The sequence below is a fragment of the Diadema setosum genome, chromosome 3, assembly GCF_964275005.1.
Source record: "Diadema setosum chromosome 3, eeDiaSeto1, whole genome shotgun sequence".
NCBI lineage: Eukaryota > Metazoa > Echinodermata > Echinoidea > Diadematoida > Diadematidae > Diadema > Diadema setosum.
The window spans coordinates 40,851,867-40,865,235 of NC_092687.1; the positions used below are offsets into that span (position 1 = coordinate 40,851,867).

Genomic DNA, 13,369 nt, shown 5'->3' on the forward strand with positions numbered 1-13,369 from the left:
AATGTATGTCTTTTTGATAGTATTTGGTCGTTATTTTGCCTATGAACTGAGACGAAATTTTGCAATCATCAGTACTGTCTAGTTAGGGAGAGAAATATAATTTGACAGACACTTAATATGAAATGTGAACATAATTAGATGAAGATTTTTTTTTTTTGTTACCAAAAGAACTTTGTGACGAAAACTGCATGGAAATCAATTCGTCGGTCGCATTACGAACCGGCGAATGTTCGAATTTGGGTCAATTTTTCAAAATTCACTTTTTTCCATTTTTTGAATGTCCATACCAAACTCTACCTATCCCCAAAATATCAAATCGCAAAATTCACGAAAACATGTATTTTTGGTAGTGACGAATTTTCAAAATGTCCAAATGCTGCAATTTGTGACATTACGAACCGGCAAATGTTCGTATTCGCCGGTTCGTAAAATCCCTGTTCAGACGGAACACACGTGAGGTATGTGGGGCGAATCGAGGAGCTTGCGAGGCCGCGAGCGAGGGCTCGTCATCACCATCAGTCCCATGCACTCGGAATTGTGCTGGTATGTAACTACTAGGTGCATTTTGTTGCTCATTTGTTATTTAATCTTCTGTTTAAAAACAAAAGTAATGATAATCGGGGCAGGTTAATGTGTAATCATAAAATATTACATCAGAGAAGTAGAATTGCTCGACATTATCATGTAAAAGTAGCTTTCCTGTGTATTTCATTTCCTTGTAGATCCTACACAGTCGTACACCTAGCCACCATTTTTGTCGAAGGGGGTCCTTGATTATTCTTGGTCAGAGATAAAGCAATCCTCCCATACAACCCGGATGCATTGTTTTTTAAACTAAAGCATAGTAGAATCTATAAACTGAAAAAAAAATCGTGTAGCAATTGCAAATACCCAGGTAGAACTGAAAATAGGCCCAAAGTAATAAATGATTATCATTGTTTTCAAAGATTCATGTTGTTGCATTAAAAAAAAAAAAGAAGTTTTTATCAGGCCCTAAGTACAAGAATGAAATTGCATGATGAGACTGTTTAGCGTCAGTGTTAAGTCAGTTATAGCTACATATAGCTTCCTTAAGCATGCAAGAATAGCTGCTCTGGCCTTTACTGTCTAACTAGAATCCTGCATAAACAGTAAATTTATAGGCTAGATCGAGGTTGTATTCACCGGTATGTTACTTATTTTGATTACTGGGACAGATATCAATGAACTTTCAGAAAAATTAAACGAAGTTGATTACCGGTACCGGTACTCACAGTTTTTTTTAACACTCGTGTACCGGTACAAGTATAAGCCTATATCCAGGGATTTTTATTCTATATAAGTTACCGCGGTATCCTATTTGTGCCCTGATAACACTGACATGATTTTCCTTATTTATATCTTGGGGATAATTCTAGGAGCAGCAGGCCACTACAAGCAGGAGCCGAGTCCCCACAAACAAAGGCAGCACCGCTATCATTACAACTGTAGCAGCTAGTATCCCAGGAACATTAGCAGCACCTCTCGGTGCAGGAGCAGCATTAGCAGAGCCTGTAAAGTGCAACTGTAGCAGCTGAACTTCTCCATACAATTGTAGTCGCGAAGCCTCTATGTACTACAGTAGGCCTACCGACAGTACTATTGCAACAGAGCGTCTACGTATGCTACCGTAAAACTCTACATTTGTAGCAGCATGATCCTAACTTTCAACTGTAGCAGCTGAGCCTTTCAGACTGTAGCAGCAGAGCCTCTACGTACAACCGCAGAGAGTAGTGGTGATGAGGATGTTTTTCCTTCTGCCTATAATGGTAAGTTTGATTCGTAACAAGTGATTATGGTACCGGTACTTGTGGACCATAAAGTGTACCGGGAACCAGGTATTCACAAACATTTCTCAGTTTACGGTGAATGGAATAGGTCATTTATTACTTTCAGTGGAATAGATGATTGAACAATACCATGTCATTTGACAGAAATCACTGTTTTGATATCTGGAATGTAATGTAGTCATACCTTTTCTGTAATGTTGATCTTATCTAACTCTACTGTCAAGTATCTTATGCAGATATTAACCTGGTGAGGACGGGCTCATGTTGATATTACAAGCTCTTCCCTAGGCACCTGCTTGAGCATACTTGGGGGAAGTTTCTAATGGCCTCACTGTAATTATTTCATACATGTATATCAATGTTGACTGCTACTCAATGTATTAAAAGAGAAAAAAGCAAGCACTAACACTTCTGTGTATAAGATTGTTAGGTTTTTATGTGAAAGACATCACATTTCTAATCAAAGAATGTGTAGCAGTTATCATTATTTACCTTTGCCAACCCCAAGGTGTAAAAGCTCGACCAATAGCACCTGAATTACTATGCCCTTCAGAGATCAGCAGACTTTGATGACAATTTTTTTTTTGCATTTCAAATAGGTATGCTGGCTGTAACTATTTTCATTTTGTCTCACAAAATGTCGTAGGTGATTGCCTGTAGAGAATTTCCTTATGTTACTTTGTTTTTTTCTTCTGAAATTGTGCTTTAGCTCTAAGAAATACTCTTCTTCACATTTTTCAAACCTGCAGGTACTTGTAATGTTTTATCACATAGTGTATGACACAACTGTCAAATTTTTCACTGAAATTGTCCATACAATTTTTTGTGTTTTTGAACCACCGTAGGCATAGATGTTCTTGTCAAGTGGAAGAGGGATGGTTCTATGAATCCTGTCAGCTCAAGTGACCTCTATCATGCTCAACGGACCAAACCGAAACAAGGTTCCTGCGTACATATGAGAAGTGAAAATGGCTGGTGGAAAGGGAGGGTGCTTCAAGTCTTCAACATGCCCATGGATGGACGTAGGATGTCAGATGACGAGGGCATTCCTCTTTCTGCCTGAGGTAATTTGAATACATAGTTACTGATTTGTTCTACATCAATAAGTTTATCAAGATACATTATGTCTTTTTTCATTTTAAAATGATGTAGAGATTTTTATGCATAGTATCATGTAGGTACAATGTACTTTCATTGCATTACCATTTCAATATAAATGTTCAATTCTGTGTAATGAATAAAACAAATGTCGTAATTGCAGTTTGTAATGACTGTAGGATGCTGAAGACTGTTAGCTTTTCACTTCCTTTCTTTAAAAGTCTGATACTGATTATTACTTACAATTCATTATGTCCACGTCTCTTCTCAGTCCCAAAACAAAATCAATTACTGATAATTTGCTTTATGTGCATGTAATACACTGTAGATTCTAGTGTCCATGATAGATGTTTGCAAGTATATCTAGTATAAATCTTGTTGATTCTACCCTCAGGATGGTCACATAATTTTTTTTCATTGATGCATTGTTTACAACTTTCCCAGCAGTATCGTTACTTGCGACAGCAGTAGCAGAGCCTCAACGTCGATTTGTGACAGCTGAATCCCCAGAAACATCAGCAGCACCGCTTGAAGCAGCAGCAGCAGCAGCGGAGCCTGTACATACAGCCCTAGCAGCTGAGCCTCTAAGTACGACAACAGTGGTAGAGCCTCTACTTACAACTGTAGCAACTGAGCCTCTACTTACCACTGTAGCAGCAGAGCCTCTACTTGCAACTTTAGCATCTGCACTTCCAGGAACATTAGCAACACTGCTAGAAGCAGCAGCAGCAACAGAAGCAGAGCCTCTACAAGCAACTGTGGTGTCCGCATTCTAAGAAACAACGCAGCAATGTTACCTTTGAAACTGAAGGTAATTCAACTGGAGTTGAGAAGTTCAGGGCATTGTATAACTGTTGTTTGTATGTCTTGCATTATCTGTCTGTGTGGTGCAAATTCCTAAAAAAGCAATTATGAGCCAAAACTTAATTTTCCAATAACAAATGTAAAATAATTTAAACATGTGATAAATACTTTGATTATCTTTTTTTTTTTCTTTTATCCTTCACTCTTGTAAGAAAAAGTTTGTGGCAGGCAACCTGTAAAATTTAAAGAAAATAGTTTGTCTTCTGCAAAGAATAGCTTAAAAAAAAAAACAGTAAATGAAGTAACAATTATTCAACCAGACTTGGCAGTTTCATCAAATTATGTATTTGTTTTCCTTGCATTAGGTGTACCTGATTCCAATTTGAAAGCAGACTAAGTCCTCCACTCTTATTTCAGATTACAAAGAATACTGAACCTTGCTGGATGATGGAAAACTGTTAAATCTCGAGAAAGCAATGTCCCTGTCAGACATTGAAGAACCGATTTTGATGGTAACCGGACACAGGAAAGCAATAGAAAACTGTTTGTGAAGTGTAATGGAAGTACAGCATATTCATATTATGCTGTATGTATTCTATACTGCCCTCTATCTAGTCTTGTTGGTATACATCTGGTTGTATTTACATTATTATATGTAGTGCACTAACTGTTGACCAACTTTCCTAAAATAAAGACCATTTAGGCAAACTATTGTATATACATGTTTCTTGTAAAGAAAGGAAAGGGAATTACTGGTGAATTTCTTGCTCATTGTGCCTTGTACAAATATAGACTTGATGCATGATCAAGTTTGTAATACTTTCTGGTAATTATTTTATCTTCAGTGTTACATATTTGCTACATGCTTTCAATAATTTCAACACAGTTTCACATAAATCGACCAATTTTTATCACTTCGGGAGGACCTTATTCAAATATAAAAGAAACAATAGAAATAAAGTGTAGTGTTCCAGTATGTATTCCATTTATTGTCTCTTCATTGCAAATTTGGAAACTACTGCCATTGAGGCTTTTGAGGGAGTGGGAGATAGATGTCAGTGCAAAGCCAGAAGATTTTCATGTGGAAGAATATGTAGGTACTGATATCAGTTCTATTCCTGATAGATCTTCAGTTGTCATGAAAAAATTCATGGAATCTAAAACAGAATTGTCAAAAAATGCTGAACAGTGGGGAAGCCTACAAAAAGTCAGAAATATTTGTAGATGGTAGACCACATTCTAACCATCAAAGATGTGATTTAACACGTAACCATATCAATCTTTTGGCTATGATTGCCTCAGTGAAAATGACAGAATGTCTATCAGACAATATTATCATGCCTTGAAAATTCTGGTCCTAGAAAGAGAATGGCTAGCCAGACATGTTATTAACATGTTGTCCCCCATCCTAAGGACAGCAAAAAGAGACAAATGATGTACACTACTCTCCTCCCAGCAGTCCAGTAGTTGGCAGATTGTTAAAGTTTGTAGACTCTTGTTTATAAACACATTGGGTATCACTTTCATTAATTCAACCCTGGGCAAAATTACCTTGGGAAGTGTGAGGAGAATGGTACACTTGATCATGTTATTGCACTATTTGTGACTAACACGCGTACTACTGTAATACATTAAAGTCAAGGAAATGCAGAACTTCTCACCAATTTACAGGTCAGATTACCTCGTGAAGTATTGGGAGAATTTTGTATTTTGTACATGTTATTGCACCACTTTTATAGTGGTCAGAACACAATTCTGAAATGCAACAAATGCCTAACTTCTCATTCCAAGTGAGATTACATAGTGAAGTATCATGGAGAATGTCACATTTATTTTGTATCAATTGTAATTTAATGTATTGTAATAATAGTGTGCAATGTAATTATTGTGAGCTGTCGAAAATGCAAAAAAAAAAAAATCACTCTCTGAATTCACAGGTTATATCTGGAAGTTTGAGGAGAATGCTTTGTTTTGTAGTTACTGTATGTAATTATGAACACACATGTGGAATGGTGCATTTTGAATTAATAAAATGCAGAATTCTTCACAAACTTGGGGACTGGTGAATAGAAAACAAAAAAAAAGAACAAAAGAAAAAAAAGAGGAGTGAGAGAGACACAGATACCTAGAATTGGGAGAACAAGGTGATTATGACTGCTTTGTAAGAGGGTATGTGTGTGTGTGTGTTTGTTCGAGTGTGTGTACTGGTATGTGCATGTATAGTGTGTGTTTGTGTATGTTTGTGTTTACATGGGTGTAATTATATTCTCTCAATAATGAATTTACACTTTTTTATAGACAGTGACTACCAGGCACACTTTTAGTACTCATCCAGTAGTCAATAAAAACCCATTGCACAGTTTGATAACATTACTGGCATCAACAATTAATGTGTCAGAAAGTATGTTGTGTGTGTGGGTTCGAGTGTGTTTACTGGTATATGTGTTTACTGGTATATGTGCGTGTATGTGTGTTTGTGTATGTTTGTGTTTGTATGGGTGTAATTATATTCTCTCAATACTGATAATGACTTAACACTTGTAATATTTATAGATAGTGGTGAGTGACTACCAGGCACACTTTAATAGAACGGTACTCATCCAATCAAAAACCCATTGCACAGTTTGATAACATTACTCGCATCAACAATTAATGTGTAAAAGTACAGGTAGGTTGTATAGTTTGAGAAAATAACTGTGGTGTTTGTTACACTTTCCTAATATCCATGATTATGATACAACTAACATGAATGAACGTGAATGAGCATGAATGAATCACAATCCCACTACCTAGAGCGGCGAATGTATACATTACACTGCGCGCGTACCACCTACGCGTGTGGAATGTGTGATGATACGCGCCATTTTATGTTACATTTGCCGGTTCGTAATGCGCACTCGCTACGTCCACACGTATTGAGCATGGGCTTTACGAACCGGCAAATGTATACATTTGCCGGTTCGTAATGCCCTCTCTTTAGTACGCGATGTACGTAAAACGCTGAAATGGGGGGTTTTACGAACCGGCAAACGCACTTTGCATCACTACCACAGAGCCCCAGGTGCAGCTACAAAATAATATTTAGTATCAAACAAAGCAGAAAATTCCGCTTTCATCACTCTCTTAATATCATCATCAATGTGCGGTTATAAGACACGTTTTTATGCGTTTAAAGAAGTTCCGATTCTTTAAACGCGATTATCTCGTAATCGTGTTTCCGCGCAAATTCGAACATTCGCCGGTTCGTAATGCGACCGACGAATTATTCAATATTCACAATAAAAATAATTGCAAGAATATGTTCTTTGTGCAAAAAGAAGTGCCACCGAAAAGATATGTTACTGTATTTAGTATTAAAAAAATAACTTACTTCAAAATGTAAGTAATAAAAAAATAACAAGAAATGTAACAATCTAAAAAGAACATAGTGATGTATGTGTTTTCGGAACTGCGAAGTGAATATTCATTCAAGTCTTCCTAAACTTAAGCTCCAGAAAAAAAAAATGACACATTAATTTCCGCTTCTTCCGCTTTTTCATTTTCTTTAATATTTAATGATTTTATTGTGATTAAAAATAATAATTCATAACACGACAAGCTCTTTCCGTTTTCAACATCACAGACAATCGCCTTTGTGATACTCTCCGCCCTCTCTTGTATGATTTCGGTGGTGGTAATTGACTTACACTACCCTCCTGGTGTTACTGATGCAAGGGAATGTTATGCATTAAAATATGGAACGCACCATTTTTCCTGGCCAGTTGACTCGAGACATGACGCATGCAAATCATGGGTGCGTTTGCCATTCGACTGGTGTTTTGATGTTGCTCGGAGAATAACAAGGTTACAATATATTGATTGTGAAGAAAAAAAAAAGAAAACTTCTAAGGAATGAAATTCCACTTTAACGGTAGCATTAAAAGAGAACATTAAAAGAGAACAACCCAGGAATAGTACAGCTCATGAGCTTAACACTAGAGCCCCTTTTACACTTTCCCGGATCGCATCACGGATAACCACGGATCGTCGATCCGAGATCATACGCACTGTTTCCGGCATGACCGTGTTGACTCCGTGAAGTCATCCGGCATCATCCTTGATCATCCGTCATGTCCGCGGAAAAAAATTAAGCTTGCTTAATTTTTCATTCCGGACATCACGGATGAAAATCAATACGAAATCTTCCTTGTTGGCACCGTCTACTCCGTGTTGCCTCCGTATTCCTTCCTTGTAGGCACTGGCTACTCCGTGCTGCCTCCGTACTCATTCCGGGACAATCCGTAAAGACATCGGGACGTCTGTATTAGCATTGGCTCCATTCGGGATGAAAAATTCGTGTATTTTGCCAATACAAGCTCATAAAGTCAGTGAAATTTGCTCACATCTTCCCCCATCAGTACAGCCATCAACCCTTCATACTGTTCGTACAGTGGTCGTCTGAGAAGCTTAAATGACTCACACACACCTCCTTGCTGTTTTTTGTGTTTTGATTAGTTTTGCTTTGTTTTGCTTTGTTTATGTCATGATTTTCCAGAAAAATTAGAGTTTGAAACAAAGAAATTTGCCTTTATGGAGGTGTCGACAAGTAAAAAAGAATGCAGGTTCCTGCAGATTTTCTGGTGTGCTTGTTATACTATAGCTCTGGAGGCATGCCGCCCGAGAGTGATAAAGTGTCAAAAGCAAATCAAGAGTCATCTGTCAACATTTTAGGGATATCCATGTAAGGACCGCGAAGGGACCCAGTTGCATCCGTGCTCTTCCTTGATATCCGTGTTAGCTCCGTATCTTTTCCGCTGTAGTCCGCGTTCATTCCTTGTCTGTCCGTGTAGGCACCGTACTTGTCCGTGTAGCTTCCGTACCAGGTACTTGTCCGTGTAGATACCCAGTTGGGATCGTATTCACACCGGCATTGAGAGGAAAATCGATATTTTGCATGCCTGAACACCACGGATGACGATCCGTGGTCATCCCTGTAGCAATCCGTGAAAGTGTATTAGGCAGATAAATCCAATGGCCCGTATTCTGCTAAAAACTTAGACCCGAGTTTAAACCCACGCCTGTGTCTAAAGTGGGTTTTTGGGGTTTAAACCCGGGTTTAAACCACCAGTTTAGACCCAGGTTTAAACCCTGGTTTAATTTGTATTCTACTAAGTCCAGCTGTGGTCTAACTTGGGTTTAAATTAAACCTACCCAGGAGGAGGTTTATTTCGAGTTTAAATGGAGTCTAACGATGACTGGTAAGGGTACCAGCACACAGATCAATGCCAATGGCACAAAACGAATGGCAGGCTGGATACGTACAGCAGCTAGCTTGCCGGCCACACGCGTGTACACACGAGATACGCCTACTACGTACTAGATCTAGTACTTGTGCAGTTACACCGTAGGAGAGACTCGAGACTCGAGATCTACAATGTATATGTTAGAAATACTACTACCTGTAGTTAGTCTAGACTTTACGATGAAAATAACCTGAAGACTACACCAAGAACTCAATGTAGTAGGGCTAGAGTGTAACGAGCCTGATGGCTGAGGTCGATTTGGCATAGATAAACTAACTGTTAGATCGAGAACCTAGATCGTAGGACTAACGTTAGGACTAGGAGTAGGGTCCTACTAACGTTAGTAGAACCTATTCGAATAGCTAGAGTACATTGTAACGTTAGGACTAACGTTAGATCTATTAAAAGTTTAAGGTTAGTGTGGTACGGTAGGTGTATCGAGACAGGGTTGATATAGGCCTAGATATGCTATCTATTTCTAAATTTTAGAATGGTTTCCATTTTTATAAACTGACAATCTTAAGAGAAAAGCTTTTATTAAATTTCCTACCTCAAAGTCCTGGTTTGATCAATCGCCAATCCATTCCGAACTCACAATTCAATCGACATAAAAAGCCATGTCCCATCCAGCGCACACAGCAACCGTGCCGCCGGCCGGCGCGGCGGCTCTGCTGGTACTGAGCATTCAAAGCTAGCTAGCTAGCCAGGCCAGGAATACAAATAGCACTACGCTATATACGCTTACCATGTATCCTGTGATGTGCGTCGCACACGTACACAAACTGTACAGTAATGTACAGTGCTTCACGAGTCGTCGCAAGCAAAAATACAGCATGCCCTTATTCGACATAAATACCCTTAAAATCTATTCAAAATCCAAGAAATTCACGCTCATGTGGCTGATACACTGCCAATAATAAATTTAAGTGGATTTGCGGAGAGAAAAGTACTCAGAGGGGGAGAATTTCTTCTTCCATAGAGGGCACCATGGTGGCTTGATCCAAGACTATTTCGGGTTTAATTTAAACCCGAAATAGACTTGGGTTTAACTAAACCTCGCTAGCAGAATACAAAATTAAACCTCGGGTCTAGCTAAACCATAGGTGAGTCTAAAATGGGTTTAAACCTTGGTCTACAGTAGAATACGGGCCAATGAGTCTAAAACTAGGCATGCAAGACTGGCGTTTCCGACACTATCAACGAATTTGACACTAAAAGCACAACAAAGAAACAAAACCCAACCAAGAAAACAAACGAAAAAGCCACATAATGTCTGGCTATATAATGTCGTAAAAGGTCGGATTCATGAACATTGTTCAGTTCAATTCGATATTATTTCTGCATTTTTTTTTTCTCAAAGAAATCGCATATTGGAAAAGATGACAACACGTGTTTCTGTCAACAGAATAGGAAAAAGAAAATATTACATCCATAGTGTCATAATCACAATTTTTTAAGGTATAAACATAGCAATGAAATCAAAGGAAACGAGAATACACTTGTTTCAGAACAAACAGGAAGAAAAAACATGCAGGTGCCTGCCGTCTTTAAGCACATGCTTGATAGTGATGTCGGTCTCAGAATCTCAAAAATAAAAGGAAATAAGAAAAATATTCATTTCATTTCATTATGGGCAATTTCCCTTTGAAATTCTATGTGCTAATTTTGTGCGTCCGCAAGGGGACGCCAGTGGGATAAAGAAAAGAAAACAACATATGCAGAGAAGTGAATAAAGTGCATTATTGCGGCAGTGAAATGTGCGTTTATTATTACGATAAGTCAATAAAGATTTTATGGATGTGAATGCTCGCCAACTGTGTGATTGCTCATCAACTGTCCAACTCTTGGTCCTTGCTGTTGAGCTCATAAAGAGTATGACTCGTGGACTTTATGACTCATTGACATGTTTTTGTTTTCGTTTGTTTTGTTTTTTTTTCTCTCTTTCTCTTTCTTTTTTCTTCAAACTCGTTTGCCGTATCATAGATCGTGGATGTTGTTCCGGTGGAATAATTACTGTAAAAATTGGCAGTTTAGTAACACGTGCGTCTGTGTTCGTATTTGCATGCAAATAGTATTTATTACGACTTCCATTGAAAAAAAAAAAAGCAAGTAATGTTAAATTCTGCCTGATGATTTCCTTTGTCTATATTTGTTCTACTTATTTCATACTACAAATATCGAGTAAAAAAAAAATGTAATTTTTCGATTGTGAGTGCTTTCGAATGTGTCAGCAAAAGTCAGGAGACTTGGACCCGTAACATTTTCTTTCACTGTAGAAGGTTTTGATCCCGTGAGTGCTAACATTGATTTAAATTGACGCTTACTAATGCTTAATTTCCTTGTCTTTGTTGGCAGGGTTATCCGCGGCGAACTTCAGACAAAGTCGTCGTCACGGTAGCAACCTTCCTTCTACTCGTCAGCGTCCTGTCTCTTGTTTGCGGCCTGATGTTCGTGCCTACGACCACATCCAGCGGTGACTCGTGTGCGCTGTGGGTTGCGAAAGAAATTGAGTTTTGCTTTGTTGTATAGACCGATTCGGGTTCGTTGAGGGCAGCAGACAATTTGTGGCATTGGGCGCAGAAATAAGGCCAAAAAAAAAAAAAAAAAAAAAATTGTTGCATTGGCGTAACATGAGATTTTCAAATAGGGTCGGTGGGGCGGATTTTTTTTTTTTTTTTTTTTTTTTTTTGCTACCTGCATTTTACGTGTAAAACTCGTGCTCAGCTAGCTCAGTAAACAGTTACAACTGCTGCACCGAATGTGCTGTGTTCATCTATTCTACAAATCATTTATGAGGCCGATATTACTGGAATTATACCCCTTCACAGAATTTAAAGATGTTGAAATCCCTATCCTGAATGTTTTCACTTCATATTTTACTATTTTGACTTAGATAAGATAGATGCAAATTGACCCATATGTACGATCTTTTCATCGCACACGGCGATCTCTATTACAGTCCCACATATACAGATTCGTGGAAGTTCTCTTCACAAGAAACCTACGGCAAAACTGTGCACAATACATCGCAGTCTGAATGCTACGTATACACTGAATAAATCTAGTTAGAGTACGTGTCCGTGTCGGAAACAGATGACGTACTGATCAAGGAAGGCTTATGCGAGGCGCTAGATCTCTCCCTCGTACATCCGATATCCCCAGAGCCGTTTCCACTTCCGGGTTTGTGCGATCGCGATCGCAATCAACAAGATATTTGATATCGATAGCAAAAAAAATAATAAAAAAACATGGGGTCGGCGGAATTTTTAGGGTCGGGCGGGTTACGCCAACAATTTTTTTTTTTTTTTTTTTTTGCCTAAGCTCATTTTGAGGTGTCTTAGCCGACCCCCCCCCCCCCCCATGTTTATCGCGCACATGTAACAAAGGTTCGCGCACTATAAAGCAAGCATTCGCGCACTCAGTACGAGACGCCTATTGGCTAAATCGACCATGCATCAGTTTTTCACTCCGCGCGCGGAAGGGGGTGGGGGAGAGGGGAGGGGGGTCGGCTAAGACACCGCGTTAATGGCGCTGCCCATGGCAGAAATACACATAGCGCGTCACAGAATCGGTCTATAAAATCGCCAACGCATTGCAGGAAACACTGAGCTCTTGAATGACACGTTGGAGATGTGTTGCCGGAATTACACATTTAAACTCGTACAGACGGACACTATGGCCACTTGCATAAATTTGTTTTGAGTCTTTATCATTGTAGAACCGTTTCTTTGTGTAAAGCCCCTGGATCTTTTCTTTTTTTTCCTTTTTTGTTTTTTTTTTCCCATCTTATACAGGGATGCCAAGTTCAAAACATTTTTGTGAGTGAGATTTTCGTGACTCGGCATCTCGGCGAGCGAATGTGCACGCGAGCGAGGGTGTGGGAGGGTTTTTTCCCCCTGTGGCCTCTCACGGTAGGGAGCTTTTCAATTTTAAGCTCTAATGGTGCGATCAGGTGCTTACTTAAGTGACTATTTTTTACTTATTTTGAAAGACAAAAGGAAAATATACCTTCAATTGTAACTATCACTTTAATCCTTTGAGCTATGCTCCTTATTATAGGCCCAAATTGCAGACTTCGCCCGATGCGTGAGAAAAATGGGTGCCATGCGTGAGATCATGAGACAGCCCCTAAATGCTTGAGTCTCACTCAGAATGCGTGAGACTTGGTAGCTCTGTCTTATAGGAGGTGCGTTCTGAGGGCACAGATGGCGTAATGTGTGTGGATTGAGGACTGATTGAGGATTGATCAATATCAAATTTAGGGGAGATTGTCAGCTATGCAAACAGATGGGTGTGTAATCATATTGGATGTGCATAGAAAACCAGTCATGGGGGAATGTACGTATATCTTCTTTTTCAAAAAAAAACACAAACAAA

General features: G+C 38.9%; 1 long non-coding RNA gene across 3 annotated transcripts; it reads left to right on the forward strand.

Annotated features, from left to right (window-relative positions):
* Nucleotides 1-1,546: 1,546 nt before the first annotated feature.
* LOC140226383 (uncharacterized) lies at nt 1,547-4,868 on the forward strand. Of its 3 annotated transcripts, none has more exons than XR_011900944.1 (4): nt 1,547-1,787; nt 2,654-2,872; nt 3,351-3,717; nt 4,128-4,868. It is a non-coding gene; the product is annotated as an uncharacterized lncRNA (long non-coding RNA). The 3 variants fall into 3 exon arrangements; XR_011900946.1 differs by having other exon boundaries at nt 3,354-3,717; XR_011900945.1 differs by lacking the exon at nt 4,128-4,868 and having other exon boundaries at nt 3,351-3,817.
* The last annotated feature ends 8,501 nt before the right edge of the window (nt 4,869-13,369 follow it).